Genomic DNA, 19,007 nt, shown 5'->3' with positions numbered 1-19,007 from the left:
GTGTGTGTGTGTGTACCTGTGTGCGCTTGTGTGAGAGTGCCTGTGTGTGAATGGGAGTACCTGTGGGTGTGTGAGTGTGTGTGTGTGTGAGTAGGGTTAAGGGTTCCTTTTAGTTGTCTCACTGTCTTTTATCTTACTTCACATGCTTATCGAGTTCATTTCAATTATTTGTTGCTTTGTACTCAAGGGGGTGACCATTCTGTGGGTGGTCTGCTAATGTTCATTTCCCTTGATGATAATGAAGATGTCCGTCACGAGTAGACGTCCTTACAACCCAGTACTGCATGAGCAGATCATATCCCACATGACTAACAAAGACAGAAATTCCAAGCCTGTTTATATATTTGTTTTTTTTTCCAAAATCATCATCACTCATTCTCTCAAAAACATCTGACAAGGATATCATTAGAATGAATAATTAGCTTGCATAACTGGTTTTAAGGTGCATGCTACAGAATGACCTCTTGGTCTATACTGGGAAAGGGCTAGGATTTCATTTGAAAGAGATTCTTGTGTAAGTAGATAGTTATATTATATGACCATTTGACAACATTGTCTAGAAAGCAATTAAATTAGTGTTGTGTACATGAACAGTATTTATTATAGAAATAACTTGAGACAAAGATAGAAGGTTTTTATGACCCTGGGGAACCATGGTTACCACCACGGACCTAGAAATAGCTTCTGATCAATGTTTATAGTATAGTAAACCATAATAAGCAGTACCCACACCTGATAATAACCTTGGTTTTCTGTAACCCTATTCCATCTCTGGAGGTAATGGCCCCCTCCTCTCCCTCTTAAACCCGTTGGGTGTGGTGAAGCTAGTGGGTTTTATGACCTACGCGTCAGGTTCACCTTCAGTAATCCGTAAAACTGAAGTCCGCACCTCAACGTGCCCCATCTCTCTCCTGGCTCTTTCGACTTTCAATCGAACACATAAAATGTCGTCTTATGAGCTACTTGCATCGTATATTTCCCGTAAAATGGCTAAAGAGTAAAATTGCTGGGCTAAAAGGATCTCACGGTGTGAATTTAAGTACAAAAAAAAGACATGATAAAAAAGTTTGTGAAAGATCCCCTGCTTCTTTTAAAAGAGTACAGATTAAGAGAGAGTAATTCAATGACCATCCTTGCTATATACAGTAAGTATAAAAGTTCATGTTATCAAGCCAGTACAGTCTACATGGTCTAAAGTATCAAATGTATCTACAGGGATGTAAGTTCAAACTCTTGGCTCTGTTTTCCAGCCCCATAACGTGTTTTCTCCCTGCGTGTTTATTTCTTCCCGTGTCTTCAGCTTCCTCAGGTGCAGCCTGGTGGTTTCGTTTCCTGAAGTCGACCCACCGGCCAAATGCCCTCAGCACGTTTTGTGCTCGCTCATCATTTATTCAGGGCGCTGAGCCTCATTCGGGGTTGTGCACTGTACGGAATATGTGGCACATTTTAATCTGGTCGTCTTCCTCCACTTCCAAGAGCAAGTTTCTTCTGGCAGGAAACAGCACCAACTGATCCCTTCCTCTCTCTCCCGCCACTTTCTTTCTCTTTTCTTTCTTTCTTTCTTTCTTTCTGCATCAACTGCATCTCTCTAAAGTATTCCATGAAATTTTTAATTTCACTGCATCCCCCCCCCCCCCCACACACACATCCAGGCACACACACACACACACACACATCCAGGCACACACACACACACATCCAGGCACACACACACACATCCAGGCACACACACACACACACACATCCAGGCTATCCCTCCTTGTCACACCTGCTGATACAAGCCCTTTCTAGTAGAAGGATTTAGCCCACAGTCGGCTGCTCCCAGTGCATCATATTCACCAGGTTAGAAGCGCATCGCTGCACATTAAATGCTGAAGTGAAGTGAACATAACCATGCTTCTCTGGCATGGCTAACAGTAGTGTCATGGGTATCATTACTGCGCATCCTCCCCCTTCAGACTACATGCTCTACTGTGTCCATGGGTGATCTGAGCTGCATCCAGGTGCATGCGCAAATATGCATTGTGTGTGTCTGTGTGTTTCTATGTGAATGTTTGTGTGTGAGTGTATAGGTATGTGTCTGTATTTGGTTGTGTGTGTGTACGAGTAAGCGGGAGCTGAAGGACTAAGGGAGCGAGAGAGAGATTAGTTTACAATCCATGAAGCGATAGGCCCAATGGGCTCTTCGCTTCAGTATGCAGTCAGATGCTCTCTGTCCCTCTCTCTCTGTCCCTCTCTCTCTGTCCCTCTCTCTCTGTCCCTCTCTCTCTCTCTGTCCCTCTCTCTCTCTCTGTCCCTCTCTCTCTCTCTGTCCCTCTCTCTGTCCCTCTCTCTCTCTCTGTCCCTCTCTCTTTGTCCCTCTCTCTGTCCCTCTCTCTCTCTCTGTCCCTCTCTCTCTCTCTGTCCCTCTCTCTCTGTCCCTCTCTCTCTGTCCCTCTCTCTGTCCCTCTCTCTCTCTCTCTCTCTCTCTCTCTGTCCCTCTCTCTCTGTCCCTCTCTCTCTGTCTCTCTCTATGTCTCTCTCTATGTCTCTCTCTCTCTCTCTCTCTCTCTCTCTCTCTCTCTCTCTCTCTCTCTCTCTGTCTCTCTCTATGTCTCTCTCTATGTCTCTCTCTATGTCTCTCTCTATGTCTCTCTCTCTCTCTCTCTCTCTCTCTCTATGTCTCTCTCTATGTCTCTCTCTATGTCTCTCTCTCTATCTCTCTCTCTGTCTCTCCCTCCCACAGACAAAGCATGCACGCAGCCTCCCATATAGGTAGATCACGGCACCCATAAATAATAAACCACGCATGAATTAATCATTCACCTCGAGTTTGTGATAGCCGCAGCCGTGTGGCAGGCTAAGATAATCCATACCCTCCCTCTAAGACTTAATTAGGTTCCTTATATTACCCCTTTTAACCCTTCCTGCATGAGACACTGAACCTTTTTGCAACAACATCAAGTCAACACCTCCTTTGGAGCCTCCTGGGTTGACATCCACATTAAGGATGATCGTCTTTATCTCTTGCTACCACATCCACTCATCAAATCCTGTTTTATTTGTCTCCGATACATCAGCAGTCCATACCTGGGACGTGACTCCCGGTCATTCCCCGTTTGATCGCTGTTATGTGGCTCAGGATGAAGAACTGGATTCATCAGGGGTGAGAACATGTACTTTCATGCATTATTTGCCATCGAGTTTCAACTGCACTCCTGCTAGCCTGAGCCTGATTCTGAGAGCAGAGATCAATAATGAGAACTTAGCGAAATGTGCTTATTTTAAAACCGAATGCAGAGCAAACGAATCTCACAACGATTGCAGCCAAAAACCATGCATCACCCTAATGGAAGCTGTCTGAGTTCGGCAAAGTCAATCAGGATCCAGCCGGAATCAGCCCAAAGCTGGCAGGGCGTGGCCATGCCACTATGGACTCCAACTTTGTCCAACTTGATCCATAACTCTGACTGCAAAGGCAAGCTGCCGTCGGAAAACATCAAAGGTGTGAGACCTGCCGATGCTTGGCACTCCAACTCCCAGCATGCCTCTGCAGGCTGGATCAAGCAGGCTGGGAGATGAAGTGAGGAAGGAGGGAGGCCTGCTCAGGCCTCCGCTGAGAACGCGTCGCAATCAGCAGACTGGAACTCTCATTCCTGTCGTCGCCATGACCACTTGCGACGGCCGGTTCTCTTCGTCCGCCTGATATCATACCAGTTGAGATAAGTCATTTCAGGTGACCGCGATGTAAGGTTCATCTTAAACTATGGGATATAGGATTGGTTTATTCGACTGATGGGGTTATGTTGGTTGAAAAACTGTACAAAATACTGGTACGGTTGGTTGGTTGGTAACATGAACTGACTTGGCAGTTTATATTCTCAGCAACTCTGCTTAAATAAGACAGAGAACAGCCTTTCCTTCTCCCCTGACATTTGAGATTTCCTCACAAGGGTGTTTTTGTGATGGACCTGAATGAGACACATCTAGTCTAATTAAGGCCATGGATTTGAGGGACAGCTGTAGTCTAATGTCATCCTTGGGACTGAGCTATATTGTGTCAGAGATGAGTTTCCTGTCACGTCCACTTAGTCAGATCCCCAAGTCTGCTCCTAATCTGACCACACCTCTGTAATCACCACCAGGAATCCTGATCAGAACAGGCACCTTCCTAATCAACTGATGAGACCAATTTCAGAGACGTTTAGGCATGGATGGGCAGGTCCTCCAGAGAATGAGAGAATGTATTTTTAATGTAATCATACATGTACACTACATTAGGCGGTTATACTGAAGATCATAGAATGATTACAGTTATGAGTGTTCTATTTAGTCAATAGACAAACATCAACCCCATCACCTTTGCCTAAGTATTTTATCTTCAACCTCTCTTACTGCAGGTTTACTCAAACACCTATCCTCCAGGTCATGACTTAATTCATGATAATAATCATGAATCAACTCCACCAATGTAACTAGATCATCTAGTTGAAAATATTTCAGGACAGATTTCCAGGACCACAGAGCCGAGCAACTGAAACACTTTCTCTCTGGTGATTTCACTGGCATTGTTAGAAGTAAATGAGAATGAGGCTGTAATTGATATTTAGTAACCAACCTGATTTCATAAAAACAGAGACCATGAACATGGTTTTAAAGTTCTATATATACCAATGTCTAAGCCTGAGCAGGGTCAATAAGGACCAGTCATGGCGCTAAAAAGATCTCAATAGTGTGTTGAGACGTTTTTGATTTGTGATCAACCTGAGGGCCGCATGACACAGCGAATCAAGTGCTCACAGAGGGGTGGAAGAGTCACTAAAATCTCAATCTGCCAGCGAGGTATATCGTTAAAGCTCATTCCAGCCCTCCAGAGAAAAGCAAGCTTTATGGTGGTGATAAAAAAACTATTCTCAATTTGAGTTTCCTTATCAAGTTCTCCACACGAAAAGTGAAGCTCAGCTTGTCATCAAGCCTCACTCCCTGTATGTTTACACTCGTTCAATATATATATATATATATATATATATATATATATATATATATATAGATGTATATATATTTTTACTGCTGCACAACAAATTGCCCCTTTGGGGACAAAATAAAGCTCTACTTAACTCCTAATAGTGTGACCATCCAATGTAGCTATGACATGATTTATATCATGCCGGGCATTTGAAAATACCATGCCTTTAGTTTCCCCTCAGCTCTAAATCATACAGACTCGTTGGTGTTAAAAGCTCATTAGGCTCATTTCAAAACCCAAACCACGACCTCTTGAACAAACAACAGTATCATCCGCAGAAAAAGGAACGTTCGTTTTTTCAATGTGATCCCCAGCTTGGCTGATACACAACATGAACAACAGTGGGGTCAGTATCAAACCTTGTGTAACTCCTGAGCATAACTCCATGGATTTACAACCAGCTTCCAAAGCCCATTGAGTATGATTTGACAGGTAATTAATAAACCAATCCAGAGCATGACCAGTAATTCAACATTTGACATTTTGCACTGACACAGTCCACAATGTCAACAACCTTTGACAAATCAATAAGAACAGACACACAATCCCACTACTTGTCAATAGCACTGTGGATATCATTGAGACCCCTCAAGGTTGCTGAAGCGGTGCTGCGGTCCTAAAGCCTGACTTCTTTCCATTCAAAACATTTGGTCTGAGGTAGGCCTTCCCCTGTCTAGAACTAGTGACTCCAGTAACTGGGGAAGAATCTCCACCTCGTTGAGATAGAACACATTTTTTTTTTCATAAATTTGGGACTGAAATATGGCCAGTAACAGCGTGTGAATAGCTTTTACTTGTTTTTTTAAATAGAAAATCATATTAAAGAGCAGTGCTAACAAATTAGATGCAGAATCCATCACCCGTTAATTCAATGAAAACAAACTGTACTGCAAAGTAATAAGCACTTTTACGCTATTGATTTTGAGACACTGAGTCTAATTATTTTGATAGAATTTACTGACCTCATTTTATTGGGTCAACATGTTACAAAAAAACATGGAGTCCAAAACAGATCTTCCTGTGTGGTATTCACTATGTGATTATAACGCTTTATAAAGAAATAAAGTTCACAGTCTTTTACTATTTGTGCTGTTTTTAAACAGTCACAGTGGTACTAAAGCACCCTACAATTTCCACCTTTTATTGAAAGTTTAGCCTGGCTTTACAGCTCGGGTTTGGGCTTGTGCTAATACAGTAAAATAAGCATAAGTAGGTGAAGTTAGTGAAGGTTATGGTTTGACTCTCTGCAGGATAAGGCACCAGTCAAATAATGAAGGGCTTTGCCAGTCTGCTTTTGAAGACAAGATCAATGAATTCCAAACCTACCACCTTATTTGGAAGTCTCGGTTCTGCAACACGAAATATAAGGTGCTGCAAACCGTTAATTACGCATAACGACAACAGCATCCATAGTTAAAGCTTCTTTCCAGTTAAACTTTCATTATAAAATTCACAGATTGGCATCGTAGCAGAACCAGTACCCATGAAGCTGTGATGATTGAAGAGAAGAGGAACAGGTTTCCAGTGACATTTCGAATCTCCACTTCATCAATACAACATCATAGGATGCTGACTAGCAGCCACACCAATATCAATCAAGCAAAATGTTTTTCAGTATAATTTACAAAGCAATTGCCACAGACTACAATGGCATGTTTGGCAGCGGAGGTGGTGTTGAGAGTAATGATATTGAATCAATAGACTTGGGGAGACGCAAGTCTATTAGGAAGAGTAATGAGACATAAGGGTATAACAGTTATAATAATGGGCAATATGGATGCAATTTAACAGATGTCTCCTTTTCAAATAAACATTTCCACTTTGCCTATTCATAAAGCCTGTCTTCTTTTATGTCCCACGTTCATTACAAAGTGAACATAACCCTAACCCATTTAAACATTCCTTCCATGCACAGGAAACATACTGTACATTTATAGCATTTATGAAATTGTACAATAAGTCAAGTCAAATAATTTCTATGCGAAGTGAATTTCTTCCCAGTGCTTATGATTCGCTCTACTTCACACTAAAAGTTCCTCATCTTCCCGGCTCCCCTTCCTCGATTTAAAGTTTCCCTTATGGATGAAGCCATGCCTTAGAGCTCCAGGATAGAAAAAAAATAAAAATAATAATTATGAGATGGAAACATGTCATTTCATTCCCTGTAATAAATTATCATAACCCCAGCTGCACTGAATGGGAGACCCTGGCATGTTTATTTCCATCCACTATCAGCTCAGAGCAGACCTCCCTCTTCCCCACAGAGCCCCCATCCCTGGGTCGGAGCAGGCTGAGAGGTAGTCCAGACCTCCCTCTTCCCCACAGAGCCCCCATCCCTGGGTCGGAGCAGGCTGAGAGGTAGTCCAGACCTCCCTCTTCCCCACAGAGCCCCCATCCCTGGGTCGGAGCAGGCTGAGAGGTAGTCCAGACCTCCCTCTTCCCCACAGAGCCCCCATCCCTGGGTCGGAGCAGGCTGAGAGGTAGTCCAGACCTCCCTCTTCCCCACAGAGCTCCCATCCCTGGGTCGGAGCAGGCTGAGAGGTAGTCCAGACCTCCCTCTTCCCCACAGAGCCCCCATCCCTGGGTCGGAGCAGGCTGAGAGGTAGTCCAGACCTCCCTCTTCCCCACAGAGCCCCCATCCCTGGGTCGGAGCAGGCTGAGAGGTAGTCCAGACCTCCCTCTTCCCCACAGAGCCCCCATCCCTGGGTCGGAGCAGGCTGAGAGGTAGTCCAGACCTCCCTCTTCCCCACAGAGCCCCCATCCCTGGGTCGGAGCAGGCTGAGAGGTAGTCCAGACCTCCCTCTTCCCCACAGAGCCCCCATCCCTGGGTCGGAGCAGGCTGAGAGGTAGTCCAGGCCTTCCTCTCATGTTCTGTGTCTGAAGAGGGAAACTCTCCACTGTACACATCTAAACACGTGCATTGCCGGAGGGGGCAGGTGAGCTGAAGGCACCTGAGAGAGGAGATGTCCAGGAGGGGAGCAGGTTTAGATGTTTGATGGCTTTCTCACTGCCTTGGATTCCTGGTCGGCAGGTATTGGCTGGATATCCTTATTTCCAAATGGTTTCATTCTGTACTTACTCTGCAGCGACCTATCCAGACCCTACAGTGAAGTACAGTACATTCACAAATTCACTGCACAATATGTCTAACGGTGCATGCCCAACAGCACAGTGGAGTCTGGTGAAAAAGGGATTAACTAGTACAGCCCAGTAGAAAATCAGCAACATCTGGAATAAAGTCAACGTTTAGCGCTCCTCTGCATCCTCCTCCTCGCCGCGTCAGCATGGGTACGCGGAATCCCAAAAGATGCCGCATCTCTTCCTGCGCTCTAATTAGAAGCTCCTGTTTTTACCGGCACATCCAGGATGGATTGTGGCAGGTGAGGATGTTGGTGCAAACCTGCGGGTGTTGGGGAGAGCCAAGCGCATCCCCCATCACGCAGGTACCCAGCAGAGAGACGCTGGCGGGGAGTCCGTGAGCGCAGGCACAGGGATGGGGAATAGAAGCTGACTTAATTGATATGGAGCTGCAGTGCTTCCTTTGGGCTACCCCCTTCACTCTCCTCGTGTTCGGTGGAAGGTGTGAAACTGTGCCAATTTCAGATTCTGACTTGTCAGTGACACCCAGTTCCCAACCTCTTTGAAAACTAGCATGCTTATGCCTCCATGCACAAAATATAGATTTATTTTGTCTTTTGATATTTTTTCCGCAGTAGTTCATGTGTTGTGCATGCATGTGAAAGGTGTTGGTTGTTCGATATCAAGGTTGGAGCCTCGTGGCATATATGAAGGAAGTTTAGCCCTAAACACAGGGTCAGACTCAGAACAGGTACTTCAAAAGTAGGTCATGCTAATTATGAAACATTCAACCAACAGTATTTTTGTTTATGCTTATGGTGGTTTGGACTGTGTCCTAACCAGACAAGAACCAACACATCTCCAAGGTTACCATGGTATTACTGGCATCTGAGCATGTTCATTGCTTGAGGCAAGTATGCAAATTAGACAAATGAATAATTGATGTTTGTTGAAACTGAATAATCCTCACACAACATGCAAAACAACAGTATTACTGTTAATTTGTGAAATGAACAGTTATATTCTCCAATGCACATTGTCCTTATGGGTCAAGGAAAAAGCACTTACTACCTACTTAGACTACAACACATTATTTTAATTTCTTAGTTGTTCACCGTTATCTGATATCAGGATGGATAAACAGTTATTTAAATGAATAAATCAGCACAACTGTACTGATTTGTTTTCAATAGTCACTTGCCAAGTGTGGAGAATTCTGTTAATGTGTGAGAAAATAAAAGCAAGCATTTCTTTAATAACGGTACTACTGTGTACAGCTGACAGGAATGGGCACATTTGCTGAGCACAAAAACCAAGATTCATCCATCACACCCCTGCATGATGCCACAGTAAAGCACCCCTAGGCAAAGCTTAAGATTGATCAGAGAAACTGCTCATGAGAATAAACCATTTAGATGAAAATACACTTAATACAGCATTTAGAAGAAGAAGGAAATAAGTAAATAAAGTGAAAGACTGGTTTGCCTGAGAAGGGCGATTAATAGCGGTTGGGTTTAAATAGATACATCAAACTTTGCATCGGTGCATTCCCCTCACAAACATGGCATCTTAATTTAGATGCATAACCCTATTCCCTGCTTGGATGAGTTTCCCTGCGAGAACAAGAGATGAAGATTTAAGAGTGATACTGAGCATTGACAGAATCTGTCTGATGCTCTCTCTCCCATCACTCAATATCACTTTCCTTTCCTGTTCAGCCAAGGCTCCTTATCTCGGATAAAAACTGTTGCTGTGTAACTTGTTAATTAGAAGCCAGTGTGGGTAAGATCTGAATTCACGGGCTGACAGTTATTGTTTTAGGAAAAACAAGGAATTACATATTAAACATGCACAGCCAGACAGTTGTAGACTTTCAGTGTCATTTCTGTAAATTCACTGTCATTTTCTGGTGAGTTGAATTAAATTTAAATTAGCTTGAGGTATATGTGTGAATCTATAACCAAAACCTACACGTCCAATTTGATAAAACGCAATACCTCATGAAATCCCCCACACTGCTAAGAATACATTTCCTATTGCTTTGTTCATAAGTGTTTGGCATCACATTATGCTACTGTAATTATGATTCACATGGTATTCTGGCATATGCCATCATGGTGTCTGTTCCACCCGTGATGGTTGAATGAATGCTCTTTTATGTGATCTAGAACCATCTGCTACAGAAGGAGATGCATATAGTGACGGAGGGACAATGAAATCAAAGAAAAAGCAAAAACTCAAAGTGTTGAGTAAAAAAAAACGACAAGAATTGAAAGAAAATACGTAATGCTTACCACTTTGAGAAACAATCATCCTTTCGGCCTTGGCCTGTTCTTATTTCACTTTCAGTTATCACCTCCTCTCCGCCTTTTATATCTGTTTTTAGAGAGATTGAGATTGAGGAAGAGAGCGAGAGAAAGGGAGACAGAGAATCAGACGGAGAGAGACATCATGAGTAAGCTAATCACATGGTAGACTGGATCAATACATCTCAAACACATTTGAAAACAGACTGTTGATACCCCTTGGAAAGTCTAAACCAGAAGTAAAAAAGAGAAGACAAGAAAAAGTACAAGTACTGGTTTCTGCCTCTTACACAAGAACCATCCTCCCACTACTTTCCATTCCTTTCAAAATCAAAACTGGACACAGAAACCACCTCGTAGGAATGTCATTACCAAAGTTGAGCAGACAATATCTGTGCAATCCGACACCGCAAATTAAATTGAATTCTTTATCAAACTAGATTTTCTTTTCACAATGAATCTTTCCTGTCCCTAGAACACGGACTGACCCCGGTAATTATGCGCAGGTCTTCGTCTGCGGATCTCACTAATAATGAGTCCCCTCATACAGGCTGGGGGAAGCACAGAGGGTCATTATGCAAAAGGCGTGCCTAAGTTGTTAATGAGAGATGATGAGAGAGAGAGAGACAGAGAGAGAGACAGAGAGAGACAGAGAGAGACACAGACAGACGGGTTCGATTCTCTCAAGTCAAAAGGCACAAAAAGATAAAAAACTTTGTTTCAGAACACTCTTGTTGAAACCAGCCTATTTGTACTTGATTTAAAGTTCAAGGACAAAATGGCCATCCAACTATTTGGCTCATTTATCCATGGGAACTCCTTGTTAGTCCTCAACCTGATTTTTCCTCGTGAGAGAAATAGGTATTGTCAAAACGTGACAGTTGGCAGTTCACCACAGTGTAAAGAGCCCCTACATGTCAGACCTCTATGACGACACATCGGAACACTGACACCACAAGCCGAGAAGCATCCCTGTAGTCTTCCAGTCTGCGAACAAACGACTCTTTTCAACTGTAAAGAGACTGAGCTAATAAAGCCACCGTAATTACTCCACACAGCTGGACATCCTTGATACGCTCTATCCAATCTTTAGCATTTGATTACTTGTAAACTCACGCTTGATTGACTTTTTTACAGTGTGCAACTCGGAGGGCTTGTTGTGGAGGATGACAAGTAACCAATTAATCACATCATTATGCCAATTAAAGAGTGTGTTCGCTCCGATGGAGGTGAAGAAAGCAACGGAAGCGAAAAAGACCCTGAAGGAAGAGCGGAGGAGGCACGATTCACCACCCTCTGCTCTCCAAAAAACAATGAATACACTTTGACTGCGGACAGAAAGTGAAAACTAGACCCTGCTACCAGGAGGAGCAGGACCAGGGTGGTGAGATGTTCTGTGGCCTCATGAAAAGGCCTTGGATACACGCTTCTGATCCTTGTTACTTTAGCCTGCATGACAACTCTCATATATCTTCTCATTTCTCATATGCGGTATGTGTACAACAGCAGTTCAATAGCATAGCATCTTTTATCCATACTTGGTGAGTTTCCATGTTTGTATGTGTGTGCGCACATGTCTGTGTGCGTTATAAATTGAAGCAATAAGCCCCAAGAGGCCGTGTTTTGCGCTGATTTTAGAACGGGTAAGGGGAGTTGTTAGGCACGACGTGAAGCGAAGTACCGAAAAAACCCTTACCTGTACCTCTTACCTGTTCTTTAGTTTTTCTAAAACTGTTACTACAAATATTTGATATGGTTTCATAAATACAAACAGTTAGAAACTAAACAGTTTAATAATAAACCGTAATTTTTCCGCTACTACAAAGTATAGTTCCTACATAAATCGTTGCACACACAACAGCCACTCAACATACATTCAAATAGGTTAAAATAAACATTGAAGTCACTCGTTGTTGTTTAAGTTAGCTTGTTAAAGTCTTTCAAAATGGTAAATCGAGGCTTTGACTCAGACACTGTTGTTATGGTTACTTATTTCAGACACTTTGTACAGGCTCATATGTAGCCAGCGCAATAATTTATAACAGTGAAAAGACAGTTTTGCTGCAATGACGTAGTAGGTGTCCGTTATCACCCGATAATGGACACCCCTGCAGCCAATCAGAATCGAGTATTCACCCAGACCATGGTATAAGTGTGTGTGACGGGTTGTAACAGCTGTAGCCACGCTTCGTCACGACAAAGCTCCTTCGCCACTCACTGGGCTCAAACGCACGACCTCCGACTTGCCAAGTGTGACCACTACCAGCTACGCCAAAGAAAAGCTAGCTCTTCGTTGACGTGGGTGGCCTGTTATATACCTGAGGAGCGAGTTTCACGGTTAACTCTGTTACATGTTCATATGTGTGTGTGCATGTGTGTATGCATATGTATCTATGCATGAATGTGTGTATGTGTAGTGTGTGTGTGTGTGTGTGTGTGTGTGTGTGTGTGTCCGCTCATTGACACTCGGCTCCTGAAGGGGCTCGTTTCAGCAAAAGCAGATGTGACTCACAGGAGCTGGGAGAGAGAGGGGAGAGAGACCCTGCACTCAGCTGGGAGCAGGGAAGAGAGAGGGGAGAGAGAGCCTGCACTCAGCTGGGAGCAGGCAGAGAGAGGGGAGAGCGACCCTTCACTCAGGCGGGAGCAGGGAGAGAGAGGGGAGAGAGACCCTGCACTCGGCTGGGAGCAGGGAGAGAGAGGGGAGAGCGGGGTGGTGGAGGACGCAGCATCTCCACATGCTTCTCCTCTGTTCTCCTCCACCGACTGCACAGCACACGTTTCCTTAATGAGAAGAGGCAACACACACAGACACATGTACGGTGTCGACTCAAATTATTTTAGAAGGGACTGCCTTCTCGCTCTCCTGTCCCCACGCTACAATTGTGTAATGTGCACCAAAGGGTTTTAGATTTTTTCAATGCAACCCCCGCTCCCTTCCCTCCATCTAACAGACACAAGAACCTGATGTGCATTCTGGGAGCAGGAAGCCCACTCCCAGTCACAGCAAGAGAGACGCCAGCAGCCAGCTACGCTGCAGGCTCGCTGGAGCAGCACACTGCTTATTAGGTTTGCAATAAGAAAAGTTCAATCAACAACTGACACACATGTAATCGTTGAACTGTTCGTCCACTGTTTGTAAAGGTAGAACGCCTCTCTTCAGCCACTGTTTGTAAAGGTCGAACGCCCCTCTTTAGCCACTGTTTTTAAAGGTTGAACGCCCCTCTTCATCCACTGTACAGTGTCTATACGGTTCTAACGGATGCTTGCTCTCTGTCAGTGTGCCAAGCCAAAACATGCGCAGGGCTGTACAGCGCAAGGCAAACCTGGCCCATGTTTCTCACACATCATTATAGGAAGAGAAAGAGCTTGTTAGGGTTCTGCTGAGCCCAGGTCAGGGCTGAACCGCTAGCTGCAGCATGCTGGAGGTGTGTATGAGGGTCTGTGCTGAGAACCCAAGGGTGAGATTCACTGGGTCTGCTCCCATTTACCCTGGACGTATCTGTGTTGTGTGCCCTGCTGATGAAGGGTTAGGTCACGTGTGGCACAGTTACACGCATCCAGACACACCAGCCAGGTACGAGGCTGGAGAGCAGATAGTTGCAGTCATTTATTACCATCAAATATGTGAGAGTTGACAACCAACGCAAACCAATCGCTCTGAAACAGCAGGCACTGTGCCAACTGCAGCCTCAGAGGCAGTACAATGGAAAGTACAGGAATTGCCAAACATTGAGTTGTACTTTATCTATAAATAGACAAGTCTCTAACATCCGCACACTTCAAAAACCCACCTAGATGTCTTTCTGTCTCCGCTAGCTATGACAACAACCGCGGTACAATATGAGAAGTGATTCAAACTTCTGTCATTAGGAAATATTGTCTTTATTCTTTTCATAACAAGCCCCCCCCCCCCCAAAAAAAAAGGAAACTTGTGATTAGTTCCAGAGTTTTAATCAAATATTTCCTGACTTGCCTGGGAGCAGAACAGGAGATGGAGAGTGAAATGTTACTTGTTATAGAATACACATCATTCCTTTTCTGTAACAAAGTGACAGTTTGACATGTATAGCCATAGCCCTCCGTCTCTCCCTCCCTCCCTTCAACCATCTCTCCTCCCTCCCACCCTACCTCCCCTGCATGACCACAGTGGTAGTTGCTATGAAATATGGACAACGGCAAATTGAGATTCATCAGACACACCGCCTCGCTCACTGAAATCTATATTCAATTTTAGAGCATCTGTTCTGACGTTGGCAGCCGGAGACACACTGGGATCCAGTATCGCTTAAGTGTTCTGAAATTGTGTGCGGTGAAGAGCTTTCTCTTTTCTCGGAGCGAGGGAGTTCACTCCCGTGTGTTTCTAGGGGACAAACAACAACACTTTCATCATAAACAAATGTAGGCGCTCGCATGAAAGGAACTGCCATTCTGGGTCTTTTTCACTGTCAGGTGATAGCTACACAAAGGAGCCTTCTTTCCCAGCCCCACAAAAACAAAACCATCCCCACCAATGAAGCAGATCTTTAATTGGACAAACATGTTTGTTTACTTCCTGGGAATAATCTTTCAGTTAGATCATGTATTTGAGTCAGCCCCAACCTCCCCCTGTTAATGCCAATGGTTTTAGCATGTCCCTCTTTTATCCAAATGAAGTGCGCTGGGTGACCTCATCAGGTGTTAAGATGTTCCTCTCACTGGACTGCTCTTTCCTCTTCCTCCAGATCATGTGACACTGCAGTGCCTCTTCATCTGCTGATTACATTTACATTTACATTTATTCATTTAGCAGACGCTTTTATCCAAAGCGACTTCCAAGAGAGAGCTTTACAAAAGAGCATAGGTCACTGAACATAACAACGAGATAGTCCCAAACATTGCAAGCAGCCAAAACATGAAGCATACATTGTGAAAAAGCTAAACAAGTGCCAAAAGGGAAGACCCATAAGAGCATGTAGTTATACAAGTTACAAATAAAACAACATGAACCACAAAAGTGCAGGACTGTACCTGTAAAAGAACAATCAACAGTAAAATATTACACAGCAAGTACAAGACTTAACTTCGTTATATCTAACCTACAATAGCAACAAGTCACTCAATAAGAGTCGTAGTGATCCTGGAGGAGACTAACAAATCCTGCACTGATTAGTGCAGAACTTCAGCAGGCAGCTGTGGACGGAGGCACAGCGCTAGAAGAGCTGGTGTCACATCCCATTCCACTGGCTACTGCATGAGTTCGCTTCTAATTGACTGCAAAGGCTAAAGGCGTCATGGCATCATCGCAGCGATCTGCAGCCCAGCCTCGCTGATGAGGATATGTGTCATGATGGGATCTGGTGTTAAGCCATGAGGACATGAGGGTCTGTTGATGCGCTGCGAAGCAAACGTCCACAACACAGATCCCAAACATACAACGACCCTACATACAACACCACCATGTGAAGAACCAGCTCAACACCTCTCTGAAATGGCACCAGCAGTCTGCTACGACCACAAATAATCATTTGTCCATACTAATGAGGGGTCATGATGGAGAACAGACAGGAGGGGTAATTATGTGCAGGAAATGGACTTGAAAGGTCAGGGTTCCACTCAGAGATGGAGTTCATCGCTCTGAACAAGAGAGGGCTTGGAGAACACCTCGGGGCTGGGCGGGGGGGCGGGGGGCGGAGTCTGCAGCCGTGGCCTTTCCATCCTCCGAGATCGTGCTTCTGTGACCCCCGGTTCAGAAGCACATCACAAGAGGTCGCAACGCAACATCAGCAGGGGTCAGCAGAGGTCAGCTAGGAGGAGAGAGCTCAGACAAATAATGAAACCCGAGGAAGGAGTTCTATCGGTATTTCTAGTGCTTGTTTCAAAAGTTCCGACTGTAATTTGCATGAGATAGAGAAGAGGGAGAAAGAAGAAAATAAGGAACTCTTTCAGTTCTCTTTTGTATTTGACAAATACTCGCCTTCATTTTATTGAAAACATTTAATTTTTAAGATTGACAACCACAATGCCATCCAGAAAAATTAAACTGAATTATAACTACAGTACACATACATCCATATTTTATCTCTTGGGGGGCGAAAAATGAAAACGTTTTTGTCCTAGCATCACCATCCATCTCTAAACCTTAGTCATTCATCTAGTTATTATTTTTGTCTTGCAAATGTAATGGTGCACACACAAAACAGCATAAAACAGGAAGAGGAGAGGGAGGAGGGGTGTCAAAAGATTCTGCACTTGGTCTCGAGAATTCAATCCCACATCGAAAACACAACAATGAAAGGTGAGAGAGAGGACATGAAAGTAGACTAGAACCACGTAGCCGTAATTCATGTTTTACACAGTGAATATTCTGAATGGTGTGTCAGGTATATCAGTCTGAAATAATACATTCTAACATGATTTTTCTTTTCTTTTTTTGTTGGAAGATAGCCAAATTGAGGAAAAAAACGTTTAGTACGCGGCTAGCAAAGCAGGCACAATTTGCCATGGAACGTGCCTTAGTGCTTTCCATAACTTGTGTTTGCATGTGAAATGGCCTCCATTTTTAAGACTTGTCTCAGTCTGTCACTAGCCTTAGAGAATACATAATAGTGCCACTAAAGCTCTTTATTAGCCCATGGTGAACAATGAGCCGTGCGATGAGTGGGAAGACAGGCCCCCCTTGTAGTTTCTAGGAAGCTGAAGCCAGCAAAATGACAATCAATAAGCATGGTTCATTTGCTTTATGTCCACCTCCAAAACACTCCCCGGTGAAAACCAGATTATTTTCTCTCTCTCCCCCCCTTTTCTCTCTTGCAGATTTCTCCTCATAATAGTCCTATTGTTTCCTCAGATCGTTCATTAACCCCAACAGTAGCAGCATAGGACCAGGAAGTGCATGCATGGCACTTCCTGGTAAATCCTGTCAATGTGCACGTTCATCTACCCCCACATTCGAAGACACTGGCATGACAGCGAATTGAATCGGTCGGCAACATGCGGCATACTGCATGTAAACAGCACAGCCATGAATAAAACAGACAACAAAGATGTGAATAACCTCTGTTCCCAAATCAGATTTTATGAACCATTCTCGACACAGTACTCTATATCTATTGTACGATGAGTGACTGTGTAGGGGGGGAGCATCAAGGTATTGTAAAATGACCTGACATGGTATTTTCCACTAGAGTTAATTGGGACTTCAAGCATGAAAAAGCATTATGCAGTTGGGTAGCAAGCTGAAACACTCTCTGTTTTACACAGTATTTATTCTACAATACTGTAACATACTGTAGTGACTTTGATTAGTAAGCTGTTTTAAGCAATAATCACACAGTGTGCTATATACATGTAAATTATATAATATGGAGCATGATGGCCCATTCCTGCTCCTGGAGATCTCCCCTCCTGTGGGTCTACACTCCAACCCCAATGATTCCTCTTATCAACCAGTTAATGATTCGAGTCAGATATGCTGGGTTTAGGGTTGGGATGAACACCTACAGGACGGTCCCTCTTCAGGGACACGGTTGGACAGCCCAGATGTAGAGAGTGAAATACTGCATTAATCCTACTGTATACTTGGCATCATTTCTATTGTTCAATCCATGCGGAAATACAGTACAAACACTCTTTACAGTCGAGGTCTTTGACAATGACAGCTGGTACAACACATATCTGATATCTGTGATATCTGTTTTCCCTTCTGCAAGAAGCGACCAAAAGAGGGATTCTTGTCAACTGAGTTACATTCATCCAATATCCAATAGCAAGCATCACCTCAGCATGTCACCTCTGTCCATAAACACTCTACCAAGGTTGAAAACATCTGAGATATATCCAGGCTGTGTGTGTGTGTGTGTGTGTATGTAAAAGTGAGATACAAAAAAAATATGGTTAGGTACCAAAGATGATAGTTATCTGTTTAGTTTTTTGGCATGTCGAATTCCAGGAAATTACAGTGTGTCATTTTTGCATACTGTCATGATGGTAAATAGAGGTCTTAAATAATATCATGAAGATTCAAAAACATTCTATGAACGGCAACACCATCTTCGAAACACAACTGTAAAATAGGCTGACTATTTCAAGGCATTTCTGTGCATTTCTATATATTAATGGGGTACACCATATCCTACTGTATCAAGTGTGACTGGATCTTGAGAGTGATAAATGACTCAGAAACAACTTAGATTCACCCAGAACAATTTCCCTGAACCAAATTCGTACTCATGGCTGATACTGATGGTCAAATGAATGACGACTCTGAAGTAAAATCTTGCTTTCTGAAAGGGATAACAAGCCTGCTTGTTGATAAGTAGAGAAGTTGATGGTGATTGGTTCTGCTTGGGGCCATTTGCCATCAACACATTCACACACTGGGTGTCCTGAATATGGAGACTATATCGACATCAACGCGTGAGAGAAACGCAATCAGACCAGCCACCAGGTCAGGCTAACATCAATCTCTTGACTGTTACGCTGTTATGTTTGTTAAGGCTTCCGATCCCACAGTGAAACAGATTTAGGAAGTGTGGAGGTCACAATACTATTGTTTTATGTGAGACTTTCCTGTGCTTATGAAATGCATGTATGCAATGTAATGTGTATGTGCATTGGCTCTGTTTGGAGATGCTGCCATG

General features: G+C 43.7%; 1 protein-coding gene across 1 annotated transcript in view; it reads right to left on the bottom strand.

The window, feature by feature from the left end:
• lingo2 (leucine rich repeat and Ig domain containing 2) overlaps positions 1–19,007 on the bottom strand; it is a 209,333-nt gene that overhangs the window by 54,365 nt on the left and 135,961 nt on the right. The window contains exon 4 of the mRNA XM_084698782.1: positions 10,378–10,459. The gene's annotated coding sequence lies outside the window, so the exon portion shown is untranslated. The remainder of the gene's footprint in view (positions 1–10,377; positions 10,460–19,007) is intronic.

The sequence above is a fragment of the Hypomesus nipponensis genome, chromosome 1 (assembly GCF_054491055.1).
Source record: "Hypomesus nipponensis isolate SF chromosome 1, ASM5449105v1, whole genome shotgun sequence".
Lineage (NCBI taxonomy): Eukaryota > Metazoa > Chordata > Actinopteri > Osmeriformes > Osmeridae > Hypomesus > Hypomesus nipponensis.
This window is presented reverse-complemented; position numbering and strand designations above follow the sequence as displayed.